Source organism: Falco peregrinus, chromosome 9, assembly GCF_023634155.1.
Source record: "Falco peregrinus isolate bFalPer1 chromosome 9, bFalPer1.pri, whole genome shotgun sequence".
Lineage (NCBI taxonomy): Eukaryota > Metazoa > Chordata > Aves > Falconiformes > Falconidae > Falco > Falco peregrinus.
The window spans coordinates 7,413,775-7,432,457 of record NC_073729.1 but is presented as its reverse complement, the minus strand read 5'-3'; the positions used below and the strand labels follow the sequence as shown (position 1 = coordinate 7,432,457).

At 39.0% G+C, this 18,683-nt stretch overlaps 2 long non-coding RNA genes across 3 annotated transcripts in view; one reads left to right on the top strand and one right to left on the bottom strand.

The window, feature by feature from the left end:
- LOC114011844 (uncharacterized) overlaps positions 1-12,273 on the top strand; it is a 146,412-nt gene extending 134,139 nt beyond the window's left edge. The window contains exon 4 of the long non-coding RNA XR_003553957.2: positions 10,515-12,273. This is a non-coding gene — a long non-coding RNA (uncharacterized LOC114011844). The remainder of the gene's footprint in view (positions 1-10,514) is intronic.
- LOC129785185 (uncharacterized) lies at positions 46-9,694 on the bottom strand. Of its 2 annotated transcripts, none has more exons than XR_008748833.1 (3): positions 9,597-9,694; positions 3,219-7,078; positions 46-3,126 (listed from the first exon to the last, which is right to left on the bottom strand). It is a non-coding gene; the product is annotated as an uncharacterized LOC129785185 (long non-coding RNA). The 2 variants fall into 2 exon arrangements; XR_008748832.1 differs by having other exon boundaries at positions 46-2,759.
- Positions 12,274-18,683: the final 6,410 nt, after the last annotated feature.

The following is an 18,683-nucleotide window of genomic DNA, read 5'->3' as shown; positions in this document are numbered from 1 at the left end:
TCTTATCCCCTCCACCCCCCCCCCCCCCCACCCCCCCCCCCCAGGCAAAAGTTTCCGATTGTCTACTTGAAAGGCTCAGGTAAGTTCTATACATCATGTAGGTGTTGAGCAGGTGCACATGAAGAACAGGATAGTTCTCACCCAGGCGGCATGGCTCGATTAGCTGAGGAATTGGTGCTGATGCACTATCAGGGTGACAAGAAATACCAGCACTTCATGGTAATGATTCTCATAGTTTTTGTTTTCATCTAATAAGGAACAATGCTTGTATGGTCCAGCTGATGGTGGTGTGGACAAAACAATTCCCATCTAGAGCTATGGCGTTTTATAGCACAAGATAAGATAGGTGGGAAGTTCTGCCCTTTAAAATCTCATGCAAAAACCTTCACAACAAGAACAGTTAACATGTAATAATTTCTCATTAGAAATTTTTATTCTCCGAAAATAAAACCGACCATCTCTTCCCCTCCCCACCCCCCTTCAGCAATTTGTAGATTTGGAAATCCTTATATTTAAGGTTTTCAGTTGGTTTTAACATACAATAAGACCACAGTCAGGAATAACAGAAGCCTGATGGTTTATGACTTCTGTGACTAACATCAGCCTGCTGCGTCTATTAATAGGACTTGTGTTACCTTGAACTGCTCTTGGACTGGATTTGTACTAGAAAGACATATACTTACTGCAAGGGTTGATATATGGAACTTGGAAAATAAAATGAACAGGTTAAGATAGTACTACTATTCTGTTCTTCCTCATGTTTATACCTCAGCTTCTAGTCAGCTTGTATAATAAGAAACAGCTGCAGAACAGGCAGGATCTATAAATGAAAACAAACAGCAAAATCTCACATTTTAATAGTATTAACTAGTATTTTCATGTGTGTTCACGCTGGAGATTGTGCCAAACACTTTGACTGTATGAACATTCAGACTTCCAAAATCTTGCAAAAAAAAAAAAATGAGTTTCCGTTACTATTCACCCATGTGCTCTTCTAGGAGGCAAGATTTTAATCACACTCACCAGAATATCACTAACTGAAGAAAATATATTAAACTAAAACAAAATCTGAAAATGACAATTTAAGTTCTATTGATAATATTGACAATAGACAGTGTATTTCCTACCACAAAATGGGTCTGTTCCCAGAAGGGCGCTGGAACAGATAGTGCATTCCGTGCTGTTTCCTTAGCGCACTTTTCAGATACCCACATTTCTGTCAGAAATGCCTGGGATGTCACTTGCAAATACGATGGGAAGAATTTTTAAACAATGTGAAACTAACACGTGCATTCAGACTCACCGCTCCCAGTCATGTGTGTGGGAATACCACAAGGAAGCATCACTCCTTGTGAATTTTACTCTTTGGTACTTAGGTTAGTCCTTGCATTGCATAGAAAGTTTGGATCCTAAATACAACAGGAATTCTCCAAGATGGCAAAGTACCTGAAAGAACCGTGTCACAGTACAAAGAAAAGTTACAATCCTAAGTTCAATTTGTGATTCTGTCTGTGATTACCTTATTAAATGTAGCTGGTTTTAGGCATGTTAATCACTATTTACAATTGTACATGTCTTAAAGTAGAGCACAGATGCCCCAAATACTTTGTGTTCTTTGTGCTAAATGCTGCACAAGCACACAAGACAGTTCTCATTTCAACAAACCATGTATGCATGCAAGCAAAACAGTAAGAATCTTGCACTGTGTACTTCACTGTTGAAAAATACTGCATAGCTCCGTTTTTGCCAGGCATAGTGCTAAGACACCGTATCATCACAGTAATTTTAAAAATTATTTCTTAAGCAGGAGTGCAGCTGATATTTCACTGGCTCCTTCACTGCCTTTCAGTGGCAACCATTCACACACGTTACACATGCATTTAATTTTTTATACTGGGATTTCAACATGAGGTTTGAGCCCCAAGGTGTCTTCGTTAATTAAATGTATCAGTTTAATGCACACACACAGACACACGCAAGACCTCACTTGCAACGCTGTCTCCATACGTGTTACTCCAGAATTTAAAAAGGGGAAGGAAGGGGGAAGGAGGAGGAGAAAGGAGTCAGCTTTTACCTAACATTCTTCACTTTGGTGTTACCAGTAGTTTTATTTTTAAAATGTAAGTGAAGAAATCAAAAGGCGGTTGTGTGAAGTTGTACTCATCGGTTCTGTTGTGGTCTAAGGAACTTGCAGTTTTCAAAGGCCATCTTGGGCTGTAGTTTGGGTTTATTCCTACGACAGCTGGGGTCCAGCTTTCAAAGGTTCATGTTTTTGCACTAAAGACAGGTACAGAAGGGAAGCAAAAGAGGTTTTTAGACATCAGAACACTATATATCTTTGGGGACCTAACCATCTCTCAGTGCCCTGAGGATGCTCTGCCAGGTGTCTTGCCTCCCAAGAGCCCTTCATGAGCTCCTGCTGTATAAGAATAATTAAAATAAGAGTAAGCTGAATAATTGTTAAGACCTACTAGCTGGCTGCAGGAGATTCTGAACACTTGCAGCTGGGCAAGCAAGGGAGAGGCCCTGTGACAAAGGATGTTTCAGGCACTGTTTCCATCTGCTTTTCTCTGGCAGTAAATACTGTTACAGAGGTGGGATTTTTGACAGCCTGAGCTCTCTCCTTCACTTACTGCAAGGACACCATGATCCACCCCCTTCTCTTAATTTGCTGAGGTACTAAAAAAGTCTCAAACCTTTGAACGCAGGCTGGTCTCCCTTACATGGTCTCTTTGCTTCCCACCTCACCTTCAAGGGCTCTGCTGTCAAAGAATAAACCAATATGAGATGACTAATTTATCACTACACATTTTCCTTGCTGATATCCTAAGCAAAGAGTTTGGTTTCTTAAATTTCTCTAGCATAGCAGCATTTCTTGCAGGTCTTACATCAAATTGAATTCTTCATAAGGTTTCCATTCTGAGCCTCTGTGAAGAGAGAGATCTTTGTAAAGTTAGTGGTTCAGAACATCGGGCTCCTGGTGAAATGTGAAGATGTAAGCCTCTCCAACGTCACTGGCTAAGCAGGCCTTGTTTAATGCTGGGAAAAGAAAATACTTTTCAGCAAGCTGCTGTCATGTTGAATGGTGGCTTGTGTGATGTCAGCTCCTTGGTACCTGGAATGACACTAAAGAATAGGCACTTCTGCAGTCAATGGTATGAAGAACACTACTTCAGTAAAGACTGCATTAAACCACAACCCTCTGGAATCTTACTTACTCAGCTCATAGCTTGTCTGTTTTTAGGGTTATTTCTGCATTTTAGCCACTGACAGGGCGATGTTCAACACAAACAGTTCTGGCAGTAGGATTCAAAACTGTGCCGGCTCCTCCTGTCCCACTTGCTTGTTACACCTCTGATCCTGTAACAAATCCCAAAGGGATGGAGTGTAAGAGAAGTACAGAAAATCTCCAAACTGCCTTGCCAATACCTCTGTGCTATGCTTGCCACCTCTTTATTCCTCCTTCTTACTTGAAGGACAGATCCCACTAGGAATCAGTGTGAAGGGAAAAAAAAAAGGAGATAAAAAACCACCAAGAAAACCCACCAAGGTTAAGGCCACTTTAAAAAAGAAAAAAAAAAAAAAAGCCTAACTCTTCGGCTTTTCAAAGACAGCCCCAAACATATGAAACAGAAAAGTTACTCTATTGTACTTGCATAGTAACACAGTTACAGGAGGGCTGTCTTCACAATCAGATACACAGGCACAACCATCTGCTGAGACACAGATACCTTTACCATCACTCAGGCAGAAAGCAATGGAAAACTGAGAAGGAAAGCACCAGTCTAATCTGGTTCCAGATCTATTTATTATTATCAGTAGTATTATTCACAGAAGCACAGAATAGCAGAGGTTGGACGGCACCTCTGCAGATTTTCAGTCCAATTCCCCTGCTCAAAGCTGGGTCAGCTACAGCAGGTTGCCCAGGACCATGTCCAGTTGGGCTTTGAATTTCTCCAAGGGTAAAGACTACATAACCTCCCTAGGCAACCTGTGCCAGTGTCTGAGCACCATCACAGTCAGACCGTTTTTTCTCATATTTATTTCTTATATTTAATTAGTATTTCTTGTATTTCGGTTTGTGCTCACTGCCTCATCCACTCACTAGATGCCACATTCCATAGTGATGGTCCATATTTTGCCACTACAGCACTAAGAATGTTTTTTTCCCCCTCTGTATATACCTTCTACCTCAATTTAAGTTCGGCTCTGACCAGGAGCTGTAAAGAAGAGCTACAGTAAGAATTGCTTTGTTGTAATACTGAACCAGGTATTCATTAATGGTGTGAAGTCCCTCCTTTGTCAGGCTTCTCACTGCAACTTTCTCTGCTTATCTTCTAGCAGCATTTCTGTGACAAGAAACAAACAGCATAAAGCATAGCATCCTGTGAGAAGGCCACGCTCGAACCACCAGCGCGCTCTCTGTGAAGAGTTATCCCAGGCTTCCGTTCCTCTGCTAACCATCAAATAGCTGAGCTATTTAAAAATTAAAATAATTTTTTTAAGTGTCTGCTAAGCTGAGATATTTTCCTGGCAAGTTCACACCTGGAATCAAATTTTATAGCCACGTTACCAAACAAATCAAAAAATACAGGGCTTAATAATGGAAAACCTGACACCACCTGTAATAGAACGGAGCAGGCATGCTGCTGTAATAATTCCTTTAAACCTACAGAAACTAAGCAACGTTAATTATTAATCAAAAGTAAAGCACCCATTTTAAACATTTTTCAAGATGTGCTCATTTAATTTCTTGCTACTATACGTTACTTTATATCAGTAACTGTCATTCAAAGCCAGCAACACACAACTGCAAGGGCACTGATGAGAAATAATACCCACAACACACACGGCACAAGGCCTAACAAAACCACCGAACTAACCAGCTGTGCAATCTTCTTGTCTTCCTGTGTTAGTGTCTCTTCCTCCTTATGGCTTTGCCCACCCAAGCACTCCATATTTGCATGAGCTGCTGTCTTGTACTTTCTGCTGTGAACAGTTCAGAAAATGAGCACCCCTATCAGTACTATATGCTTTAATCACTGCAGCAAAGAATACCTCAGAAATATATACTGGGCCAAAACCAGATTATGTGTGTTTCAAACCCATAGATATGACGGAAATTTCTCTACAGGTCGTTTTGTTCCACAGTGTTCTTACTTCTTAGCCTCTGATGTGGAACACAAAAAGTAGTTTCATCTTCTTTTGTTTCTTGCCAACCTCTTACTTAGGAGAGATGGAGAAAATCAGTTTGATAGGTAATTGCTTAGTTCTGAAGAAACATCTGGGAAGGAGATGTGAAAAAAAACCACTAATGCAATCAAAACCGTAGTCAATAAAAACTAATGTGGATTTTAAAATGATACGCTGTCAAACAAAGGCTTTATAATGCAGACTTAAAATGCTGTTACTTCAATCTTCTCATATTCATTCTTCATCTTCTCTTATTCTGACCTTGGTCATCAGTCTGGAATGATGTACTATTTTCTCACTACAACCTTAAGGTTGCTGTGAATTAATTGTATGCTTCTATCAGTCCTCATTACAGTCTTTGACACAAGAATGAGTTTTCACAGAAGTGAATGCAAGGATGTTCTGATTCTCATTGAATATTCTCATTAATCCATTCTTAGGACAAAGACTAATGATAAAGAATAAGCATAGATATTAATTATTTTATTTCTCATGGCAATCTTGGAGACATAATGAGAATGGAATGATCGCCCTTTTTTGGTTCTTAAAGTTTTTTTTTTAAGGATTGAAAAATATTCAAGATTAATTTATTCTTGTAATTAAACTGATAAGATCAGAAGGTTAAAACACATCACATTAATTCATTCTTGTGCCAGTTTTAAGGGCCCAAACCTGTAAGTGCCAATTAAAGCGAACAGAAGCAGAGGATACAGGTCAGTGGAGAGTAGTGCATCACAAATTATATTTCTGGAACATCTATGTGCTGAAAACAGACAACAGTATAGTCCTGAGATGGCAGCAAGATGTAATAACGTAAATTATCACTGTTCATATTTCTATTAATTTCCAATAGATCTTCTGTATTGGTGGTTTGCATTAGCACAGTTCCCTAGCTATCGATGTCTTTCACCTCAGTATGGATGGTATATTGGCTTATGCTATAGTTTGTCAGAAGTCAATGAATAGTTAAACTGTACTGTTAATGATAAACATACTGGGTTTTGAAGACAGCTAAAGCTATCACAATTATTTTTAGAGGCTTATTACAGAGTAAAATCCATAGAGCTTTCATGATATATCCATCCTTGAAAGAATACTGGGAGAGTGCAAGTCTTATCACATATGGAAAAGGCATTAAGGAAACCTAGGCTGCTGACATTGTTCAGAAGAGCACGAGGCCCTGAACCCTCAACAGCTTCTTCTACTGTCCCTTTCTTCTACAAAGTTCTTTTAAGAAAGGAGAAGTTAGGAGGACAGATTCTTATTTTCTCATGTATTCCATTTAAACCCTGAACCCCCAACTTGTTTCAGCAGGAAGCAGATGAGAAATTCTGACTACTGAAGTCGTTAGTGAGTAGTTGGTAACACTGTCATTTCTATTGGGATGGGAGAAGAGCGTGAAGAATCCTAGCAAGGCACGTCATTTACTTCCAAACCTTTTTTTAAAATGAAGGTGTGTGTCAGTCCTTTTTTAAGAGTATCTTCAGTCTTTCCCACCGCTGTCATGGTTTTAGTATTATACCACAGGCATATTTTGATTTAGGGCAGAAAGAATACATGGCTAATTTCAAAATAATCCATTCATATGGAAGCGTTGCATTATAGATAGGAAGTGGAATATTACAAAGTGATACTCAGTGTCATAACGTGGCGATGCACAGGATGAGAGAACTATGCTGCCATGGGCTCATCTCGTTCCCAGACAACTCCAGCTCAGTCTTTCACTGAACCTACTCACCTTCCGCACACAAAACTCAAGAACATACCTGTCACTGGCCCACTCGGGGTTCTTTAAACAAATACAAGGAGTTACTTCTCTGTAGTTACAAGCACTGAGTACTCATTGATAGTTGTATATTTATGCTGAGGCATTCAACACTTAGCCCTAAAAACATAAAGGAGAAATAATAAAAATGTCTGTATTCATTTGGTAATTTTCACTCTTGTTGACATTAATATAACTGTATGACTACAGCATTCCTTACAGCCCTGTTTCTGAACAGCACAGTGCCTGTAAAATAATCTGGTTTCTAAGTGTTAGGCAATAAGGTGTTTCTGATGAGAAGCAAAAAAAAAATGGACTCCATAGACTCCATTAAAGTTGAAGAGCAATACCAGTGCACCAAGAAGTCTTATCCTATTTGTATTCAGCAATGTCATAGAATAGAATAAGATACACAGGACGGTCACCTGCAGACTTCAAACCTAACCTGGTCTCTCTAATCCAGGCACCTTTTTGTTTTTCTGCTTGGTTTTGGGGGTTTTAGTGTGGTTTTTTTAAAGTGTTAGTCATCAAAACTCTGGAGGACATTGAACCAACAAAAGGAGTGAGCAAGACTTTTCAAAGTACAGTATTTGTTTCTTAAGTACAGTAGTTTTGCAAGCCCTGAGCCTAGAGAATCTCCTGTATAAGAACAGAGGGAAATAATGCAGGTTCATGTTTCATTTGAAATATTTTAAAACTATTTGACTGATTTTTCTCAGTCACAGCACCCCATTGGGCACCAGGAATAAGGAAGAGGTGTGCAAGCAGAGAGCAATGGCAATGTCTGTTGTCTATCTGCTCAGAGTGCTTCTATTGCAAAAGCAATGAGGAGATGCTGAAATATAGCACAGGAACCTCTGGGCAATGCTGCACATGTAGTACAGCTCTCCAGCCAACTACAGAAATTAGCCACAGCTGCCCTAGTGGCTTGAGATCTGTAGACGAAGAGTGCTATAATCCAAGCTAGATTTCATTAAGGTATCTGAACAGGAATCAAGAGAGATGCATCTGGTTCTTTGGTAGGTCATATGGGCTCTTATCTCACTCAGCTAAACTCATCTTCAGCGGTAAATTAGAATTAAATTTGTGTTTAACTGTTGAGTTGTGCAGTGTAAATCTAACTCGGATTTCAGGGAGCTTTGCACAATGAAGATGAGGATAATAAATATGTTTTTGCTGCCACAGCCATTCAAGATGTAAATTCTGAAAGGAGGGATTTTTTTTCTTTCTAATTTTATTTTGGCTTTGTTCGTGTTCACTTGGTCAGAATTTCATCAATATTCTAGCAGGCTTGTCAAAGAACAGGAATGTTCACCTACTTACGGAATTTGGAGTTTGATCCAACGAATACTAGAATTAATGGAAGTGTTTAAGGCACCCTTACACTGATACGCAATAGTGCATTCACAGAACTTCAGATGTAGCAGCATCTTACATAAAAACTGAATTCTGAGATGTTTTGCTTCTGGTTAGGAAACAGAATTGTAATGTCTGACCCATTTCTTTACTCAAAACAGCTTAAATATCGATTTGTACAGGCTAGGTATTTGCAATGAGTAAATCACAGACCAAAAGATTACTTTCCAAGTAATTTCTAATTATGACGAAAATCATACTTTGCAGCCAGAAGAGAGGTGGAAGCTCAGAATAAAGTACTGGTTATAGTCCCTTCTCCCAACTTTGCATCTGTGTCAGAAATTTCCAAAAAAAAGTGCGTTGCGTGAAACACATTTATCTGTGATACTATCTCACTGACTGCCATTTGAACTGCCTTCCATGGCATTACACCAAAGGTGAATGTAGTCTTACCTCTTTCCATATATTCTATTCCTAGTCAAAATACCACGGGAAGGCATTAAGTAGAGTGCTTTCCCACAGTACTGTAGCACTGGCTAGGGGAGGCCAAAAGAAGGGAAAACATGCCTTTGGGAGTTGGCAGAGAATTCACTGGGACAGGTAAAAGCTTAGAAAATTTTGCAAGAGTAGAAGCCAAAGACTATGAGGAAATTTTTTTGTTTTGTTTTGTTTGTAAGTACTGTTTTAAATAAAAATTTCAGACTAGAAATTAAAATTTAAACAATGTAAGTGCCTCAGAGAACCAGGCTCTAAAGCAGTCCCTTAATGGGACTCCAGCACAGCCTTTATTTTTTAATGTGAAGACAGGAAAGGATTTGTCATTAAACTTTAAAAATAATCAAAATATAAATCCTTTTTGGTTTTGTGGGCTGACAGTGTTACTAAGAACGATTGTGTTCATTTAATGGTGCCCATTGGTAAGGAGAACTTCTGTGTAACAAGTTAGATTCAAATTTAAGCTTGTCTTGGCTGTCCTGTAGTCTATATTTTTTCAATCAATTATGCAGAATGTCATGTCTGAAGTACCTGCTCTTTAACAATTACATCTCAACCATTACTATGTCTGTAAGCTCTTAAGGACTCACTGCTTTTAGAACAATAAATAAGAAGTGGCATGTGAGACAACTGTATTAAATGGCTATGATCTGGAAGACCAACACTTGCTGTCTTCCCTATTATTTGCTGTGAGAAGTACAACACACACAGTTCAGCATCATACTGAACAATTTTATGCTCGACAGTTACCCAATTCAGCACAAACCTTGAGAAAACATAAACTTACCATCTTCCAGTTCTGCTGTCCAAACATGAAAATTATCTACGCTGCAGAAGGTTGTGCAAAGAAAGGAAGACATTACCCGTTCTTTAGCCTCCTCCTTTTCAGTCTCCCTCAAGTAAACTGGTCATTGCAATGAGAAGAAAGATACAGAATATAAACATGAGACACTGCAGTTGAGGAAACAAGTATGTTCATAAATGACAAAGTAAAACCCAGTGTGTAGGAGGAAACCTTGGCACTGGAGGCCCTAAACTTCAAGGTCAAGCCTGTTAATACAGCAGGGTGCTTCTGAAATCGTGCCTCTAGGCCCTGCTACTGCCTCTGTGTCAGTAACCAAAGGGAAAGGAAAATAAATACACAGGCGATACTCCTTGATCCACACGAGGTTTATGCAGATGAGCATCAGTACTTCCAACAACAAAATTATGCCTTTCTACTCCTCACTGGTGGACCTTGTTCTCACAGTATTGCTACTTATTGTGGTAATGAAAGTCATTTGAAAGTGGAATCTACAAGCAAATGTACTGTGGTGTACACAGCACATAGTTCCCATAAATTTAGCACACAGGAATTTATTTCAGCAGCTACAGCTTTCAGTAGTTCATCAGTTTTGTTTTGCATGAATGTAATTTACCTTTCAGCCACCAAAGGCTTACAGTACAGGTCTTGTATTGAAACAAAACTAGTACTGTAACAGCACTCACATCATTGCCCCTGAAGCGGGGGGAACCCTCATATTTATTCCAAAGTTTTCCAAGCAGTTAAACTCAAAGGCAGATGTATATCTCAGTACATTTTTAGAGCAGTGTTAACATTTTGGTTGCACAAGGCTAGTAAAATTACAGTTTCAATAATGCAGCTGTAACTATATCTATAATACAAGGATGCATAGCCTCTTGCTTTTTTTTTTCCCCCTCTTAGGAAACCATGGAAAGAGAGAGCCTATTGAAATGCTATAATGTTGTACAGTCACAGTTCTAAGGGAAAGAGAAATGCTGTGGTCTAAAAATGAAATAAATCACTGAGCTTCAGAGACAGCCTTATCCATTGGAAATAGCCACAAATGAAGGAGAAGACAAAAGGACATCTGAGACCTTGAAAGTGCAGAGATTAGCCATGTTGTTTGGATTTATCGGCTTCAGGAGGAAGGACCCATTTCATTAGTGGAAATTTTACTTTACTAAAGCATAGACAACTTGGCCAAGTTTCTGCTGGGCACATTACCTTCTTTTATAAAATATGGGCCAGCCAGGTTCTTGTTGAAGTTGCTGGGATTTTTGGCATTGATTTCAAGATAAATGAATAGCCAGTGGGTCCCCTGCAGAGAAGAGTAGGGAAAAGGCATACCGTCTCCTGCCCAAAGCACAGTTCGGATCAAGTGCCCTGAGCTTCAGGGGCGTATTTCCTGATGCAATGCTCGTGCTTTAGACGTTTCTGTTCAGAATAACCACCTTCTGCTATAGTCAATTTTACAACTACATTTGTATTTTAGAGAGGAAATCCAATACTAACCATGGAATCCTGTCAAGAATTCAGTAAATCAAGTGACTTTTTATGGCATTTTACAAGAAAGAAAACTATTCAGGTAAACTGACAAGTCCAAATAGGAATAGGAGACTCCAACTAAGGTGTACGTTATGAATCACAGCCTACTACCCCTGCTGGGACTGAGGGAGAATCTACAATCCAAAATGAATTCAAACCAGTTCGCAGGGATTCTTAAAGTTTTGCTAAAAAGGGATGCCAAAATGCTGACAGCTTTATTAGAGCATATAACTCAAAATAAGAACAAATGCATTTTAAGACTTCAAGAGTACCTTTCAGTATGAATCTAATTGGCTTTAAGATACTGTTGAACTTCCTAAATAGTACTACATCTTCCTAAAATGTCACAGGTGTTTACATTTTCATCAGAATGAGGTATTTTGCCAGCTGGCCTAAAAGTTGCCTCTTCAATAAGTATTCCAGCAATACATGCTGAGTTTCAGCAGCTTTGTGTCCACTTGGGATGGCTATGAGCCTTGGTACTACAGTGGTCAGGACCTTCTAAGAATCTACAGAGTTACGATAACTTTATGTTGTGAGACCTTTATATAAAACAAATACAGCTAAAATATTACATTTCTTTGCTTCTCTTTATGTACCAGGTTCTTTCGGTGAACACTGTGAAATTTTGCCTAAACTTTCTTTTCATAGTGCATGTGCACATACATATATGTATAACAAAATCATTTGATCTTTTACTGTAAGTCTCAAATATTTGCTAGAGCACTATGAAGCATTTTGGTGACCATGCAAGGGGTGCACAGTCGGTGCTTGTATGGACCCTTCTAGACTAAATGCTCACTGCCCATCTATATGCAGCTAAGGGATAGCGAGGAGGGACTGGACTTAATGTTCTACATAACCCTGCTTAGGTCCATTTTTCTTTTGTGTTTTACTTGCAAAAAAAAAATAATAATTTTTTAATGGGTTTCAAGCACCGTTCATAGATGTCCCATCTTATCTGTCACCTAAATGTCATTATAGGGTTACATAACAGATCAATTTGTTTAAATCAAACAGGATAATTATTTTAAAGTATAAAATGATATGAAAGATGCTTTATCATTACAACGAATGTGACAAGTTCGTATGTTTCTTACGTCACCACATGAAGAAAGATTATCTGCTGTCCCAAATATACAAAATACAGGTAACTTAAAAAAAGTCTAGAGTTACTACCAGCTTTAGTGTCCTAGTAAGGAAGAGAGATTCTTCCTTCAAGATTGCTTCTTTTAGATTGTGATAATAATAGTCCTCAGAATATTACTGGAGTGAAAAGAAAGTAATCTCTCACTAAGCATGAAGGATCAACTATTTTAAATAAGTATTCTATTAAAAGTCCCCACAGATACAGTGGACTATTTTAAGCCCACCAAAGGGCAAAAGCTGTACCTGATAGGATACAAAACAGAGATTCAGGCTAAATCAGCGGAGGTTTATTGGGATAGGAGACATTCTTCACTGCACCCAGTCACACAAAGTGTTTTGATACTTGGGATGTTCCTCTTTCTCTGTCTTTTACTACTCCTTTCCTATGCCCAGCTGCCTCCTGCTGCACTGATGGTTTCATTTGTATTTTATTTTCCAGAAATTTGAAGTGTACTGCAAATAACATCCAAGCCTGACCCAGTATTATCTCGGTCAGGGAAACATCTTAATAGGGATAGACGGTTTAATTGATTAAAAAAAAAACCCTGGCAAAATAGGAGCAACATTGAAACTTTATGTGCAACACTGGAAAGCAGGTGCAGGTTTTCTTCGATTTTTTTAAAAAACGCTAAGTGGTAGGAACAGCAGCTGACAGAGCTGCGTACTTGCATTTGCTTCACACACCCTCCAAGCTCTCCCTGTCTTGTCCTTGTTGTAACTACAGCCACATTAGCCTTCTAACTAGCTTTATAACCAAGGCTTTTCATCAAGTAATATTGGTCAAAGAATTAAGGTCAGGCTGGCAGTTGCTGACCTCTTTAATCACATAATAAATCCTGATCATTCTAGGGCTACAGTTCATTTACACAACCTCATTGTTACATACTTTACTGGGCAGTCACACCTAGCACAATATTTTGCTAACTATATGAAAATGAAATAAATCATAAGGTTAAGTGCTGTGGCACAAAAAAAAAAAAAAAGATAAAGAAAAGAAAAAAACAGTAGCAGGCAAGCAAGTGAAAAATGGAGATGACAGCTGTAGCTCTGTCAAAAAACATTCACTATTATACAGGGAAAACAATGAAATAGAGTTATTTTGCCTCATTACTTTTCTGTAACAAGATACCTGGTACAGGCTCCCCAAAACAAATCAGAAAAGTCTTTGGATGAGAGTATTTCACCATGTTTGATGAAAGTACTCACTATAGGTATAAAACCCTGTACCCTGCAGATGTAGGACCCACCTAAAAACCCATCAGTTGGTACAAAAAGGAGTAGTCTGTATTCTCAGAAACAAAGACTATAGCGAGAACACTATGCCCGTTTTCTTGCCACTTCCCCAGATATTGCTAGGAGATAGTACAAAAACTGGTTTTAAAACTATTTTCCTGTCCCTCTTCATCTGCCACAGAAGTCTCAAAATTTGCCATATATCAGACATACAGGCAAAGTGCTACTGAACTTCCAGAGCTTTCTCCGTTAACAGCCCCTTAATCCAGTACAGATGAATTTGCCTGTACAAACTATTCTGAAGCAGCTCTAGTTTGTGCTACAGAACAATCTACTGTCAGTAGCCTAGGGGGGAAGAAGAAGAGACATGCTGTCGTCACATTTTCATTTTTGACAGAATAGAGCTGGGCTTAAAATCAGGCATTCTATGGCATCTAATGAGAAGCTTTTGATTAAACAAATATTCTCTTCAAAAATTAATGCTTTTCAATAAATAACCATCCTATTGAATACTTTTAATAGAAACTTTTAAATGAGAATAATGTTTTCATTTGTAATTTTTTTTTTCTCTAAAACATTCAACTCTCAGCAAGCTCATTCATCAGAGCAAGTCAAGTTAGCTGTTTAAGTATGCTACCAACACTACTATTTTTCTTCATTTCCATTAAAATGTTGCAGAGGGGTAAAAGCAATTCTTTCCAACTTTGGTAGAAGCTTTTTCTCTTTTGTTTTCTTCATAGATATATAGCCTAGATAGCTAGCAATTGATGGCAATTACGATTCAAACAATTCAGGTTTACATATCCAAAGAGAAGTGCAGTCAAATGTGTATCTCCTGGGTCTGTTACAGAGTAGCTTCTTTGTAAACGGTTTATCTTAATCTGTGTAGCTTCCTATGACCAGTATGTTCCCATTTCATTTTAAATTTATAAGCAGAAAATTTTCATGTTTATCTACCTGAGATCATCTCAGCTGTTTATCACTGTCACTGTAGTCTGAGAACTGAAGACATCACCTCCGCTAACTTAAGGCTCAAACATAATACAAGCTGAGAAAGTACTGTGCTCAAAAAAAAACCCAAACCAATCTATTTGAGAATGCTTTCTAGGAAATCACAGAGGGAAGTAAAAGAAAAAAAAAAAAAAAAAAGAGTTTTGTACACAATGCAAAGTTGATGACCTTAATGATGAATTAGCACACACTAAATTTGAAGCTGCCACCTGAACAGGAGAGGCTGCAGACATCAGAACTAGAGTTCAGAATGAACATATGAACATTTAGGAACGACCTAAAAATAAACATATCAGTTGCAAATGCCCAACGTTCTAAACTCCAATTGGAAAAAGCCAAGAGAGACCAATTTTGCCAATAATGATTCAAAGGAGCGGCTGTCATAGGTCACAAGCAGAATGTTAGTCAGCAGTTCCACAGCTGGGCTGGAAAACAAAAAATCCCAAATAAAACACGGTTCACTGCAATAAGCATAAACAAGAACATCATCAGGAAGACACAGAATTTGTACACTTCACTTTGTGCTACAGCCACAACTGGAATACAGTGTCTGGGCTGGGGCATCATGTTTGAAGAGGAAGCAGCTTCCCTTTGGCCCACTGGAGACAACGATGACCTGGAAAACATTCTCTAAAGACAGACTGAAAGAACTAGGGCTGTTCAGTCTAGACAAAAGATGACTGAGGGAAAGTATGAGGGCAGTATTCATTTACACAAAAGATCGTTCCAAAGCAGAGAGGAGTAAGTTTTCTCCTTGTCCACTCAGGATAGGACAACAATGTCAAGCTTCAGTTTCAGGTCAGGCATTAGGGAATGCAATCTTCCAGCAGTGATGGTAGGCTACCAGCCAAATTGACTAGGAACACTGCGGCATCCCCAAGCCTGCTCACTTTTAAAGCAAGCGGTTTAGGTGTAATCAATCAAACCTTGAGGCTGGATCTGTCAATCTAGCCCATAGCAAAGGACATATTTAAGGTTCTTTTCTGATCTTACTTTTAATGAGTATTAATGGCTGCACACACCACCAGCAGCCCCAGTATTCAAGAGGATATTATTTCATATCCACTAGCTGCGGTGTAATTAACACCAGAAAGCAAGGCAGTGGTGAGTGAGGCCCAGTATGGTATCAGAAATAGCTTAAAATAGGTATCAGAAATAGAAGTGAGCAGCATGCTGCTTCAGTGCCCCACATAGCTGCAAGTACCCAACTAAATTATTCTAAAGTCTCCAAAGCACGTTTGGAAAGACATGAGCACTTCATTAATCCGAACTGTGATTGAGAATGTAGTCTCTGGGATTAAGCTCTTATACTGAGGCTTTGCTTAATTTTTTGGCCCAATGGTAATTTTTGAGGTTTCTTCATGGTTGGGCTAGTTTTTCAGAGGAATCTATCTGCTCTCTATACATGAGTTTCGCATGTGTGCATAAAGTACGTAAATTTTCATTCTAACAGCAGACCCATAATTTGCCTGCTATGTTTTCAGGGAAGCCTCACAGCTTTCTTACAGAACTACAGCTTGGTGACTGCATGGTTTATTCTTCCTGGACTGAACAGGCTTGAAACTGTGTTTCAGATTTCAAAATGGAAAGAGAATGCATGCCATACCATCATGAGCAAAAAAATTGGATTTTGCTACTTGGAAAATGCTTCTAAAATAAACTTCGGGGTTTCTTTCCCCATCTCCTATGAAACATTTAAGGAAAATCCATGTGCTTCTTTTGCCTGATAATCATTTGAAAATTACAAGAGGGTCCAACCTGCTTATCCACATTTAGCCTAAAAAACACAAGATCAAACAATTAGAATTGCATCTCAAGTGCATGTGTTTGCTAAATGAATTTAACCATAACTTTGATTGTCTCCTCCTTCATGTCTGGAGCCTGTGTAAATAGTGCTCAGATCAGTGTATGAAATGGTGCCAATTTCATCCTGCCTTTAGTGAAATTATCACAATCCTACCCATTTAAGAGTAAAATAAGGTGTATTATTTACCGTTTCCATACTTTGTGTTTTACCCTTTCACTGTGACACGACTAACAACAGAATTGCATGTTACCTCTCACAAACCCAACTGTTAGAGACTAAAGGACTTGCGCACTTACAGTAATTGCCTTAAAGGCATTTTTATTTCATGCTTATAAAAGATTACCTTGGCTTTGAAAACTTGATGCCACTATACAAGGATATTTATTTACATTCCTACTTAAAATTAAATTATATTTGTGTATGCAAATGTACTAGGGGGGAGGGTTTAAAAAACTGGCAAGTAAATCCTAGTGCACTCAGAGGTGGAAATTATTATCCATTTACCCATAATGATTAACGGTTAAAACGCACACTCTGATGTTTGCTGTGTCTCAGGAAGAACAGAAGCTTTTGTTTCCCTGAAATAAAAAGCCACATTTCTTTTTACAGTAAATGCCTTAAAAGGGGGGCACGTCACTCTCGTGGCACAAAGCCAGATAAAGATACCCCTCACATACTAAAGAGTAAGTTAAATCCATAAGCCTTTTTTATGAGACATTAACAGAAATACAAGTTGAAAAAATATGAAATTATACTTTCCTAATAAGTATTAACTTGCATAGGGTATTGCAGAGTTGGTGCATAGAAGCTTTAAATATCACCTCAAAAAGGCTGAGAGTTGAAAAAAAGAGCATGATAAGCCTTTCCAGGGGTGGGGACAGTCCTCAGTAAGATGGCATGGCATCACCTATTTTAGAAACAAGATTTTTTTTGGTTGGCCAATATGCAAAAAGAAGTAATAATAAAGAAAAAAAAAAACTGAACAATTTAAGCAGATGACTTTGGAAGCATTCAAGCATCCACAAGAAAAACAAAAAACACCATTACAAATAAAAATGAACCATCAGACAACGTTAAAACATGTCCATTTGCCCAGCTGATACTATAAGGATCTCTTGGCACTAGCAAGGGAGACAGAATGGGTTTGACTTTGTTTTCTTTTTTTACGGAACGATTTCGCCTTTTTTATTTAGGCTTCACACTTTTCCTGGGGCCTCTGGGCTCCTGTCCAGGCCAAGATACTTCGCAATTGACTTTGATTTTCTGAGGTAAGTGATCTGTCACTTTCCAAGCAGTTATAGGAGGGGTCAGGAGGGAGGTGGCGCAGTATGGCCTCACTCTGGCTCCTGCCTCCCTGACATTGTACACGCTAATGCAATGTGAAGTAGCACGTCTAAATAGCCTGTCAAACTTTTTTGATGTTAGCAAACCCACAGATGGGATTCATTTCCACACTGTTCAAAAAACGTAAACGATACAAGGACATTAAAGAGCATTAAACTACTTGATGACATTTTGGTCACATTAATGAAAAGTGGCGTTTATAAACTACTACAAAAAGGTGGGGGCTGGGAGAAGAGACGGCAAAGAGAGAGGAAAGGAGAAGTGAGAAGGGGAAAAGGAATTAAAATCACTAAAAAAAAAAAACCAAACCCAAAACCAAAAAAACAACAAAGGGACCTGGACAGTCTCTGGACATCATCAAAGAAATTAAGACTTTAAAATGCAATAAAACCCAGAGTGAAGTTTTCCCTACACGTGTGCACATGTACGTGTGTCCGTGCTGTTGCTTGGATGTAAAGGCTGCACCAGGGACCTGGAGCAGGAATTCTGCCTGCCTGCCTGCGTCTACATTTGTATCTGTTCACTCATAGTGGTGCATAGCTCCCTACTTACGGCATTCCATAAGTGCCAGGGACCAAGGTGTTGCTGAATATAAGCAAGCGTATCAAATCCAGCCTCACCAGCTTAGTCCCACTTAGGCCTGATTTAGCATAGAGAGACTTCTGTGCAAACATCTCCCACGTCATTCAAGAGCATTAGGTTGCACTACAGCCGATAAAGCCATAAGGGACTCTAACATGCAGATCGAGAGGGTAAGAGCCAATGCCAAAAAAACATTCAACTATGGAAATTTCTCAGATCTGTTTCTGCCACTTATACAACCTGTTAGGCACACTCAAACAAGGATTCGGACCCATCTAGGTATAAGGGTTAAATAGTTGCTGGTTTGCCTGCTAGAGCCGCAGAGGCCTCGGAGTTGGCTGCACCAGGATGCCAGCCTTGCTGGGAAGAGGGGCAGACAGGAGACATGCTGCGCTGGCTACGCCACTGCCACTAGCAGA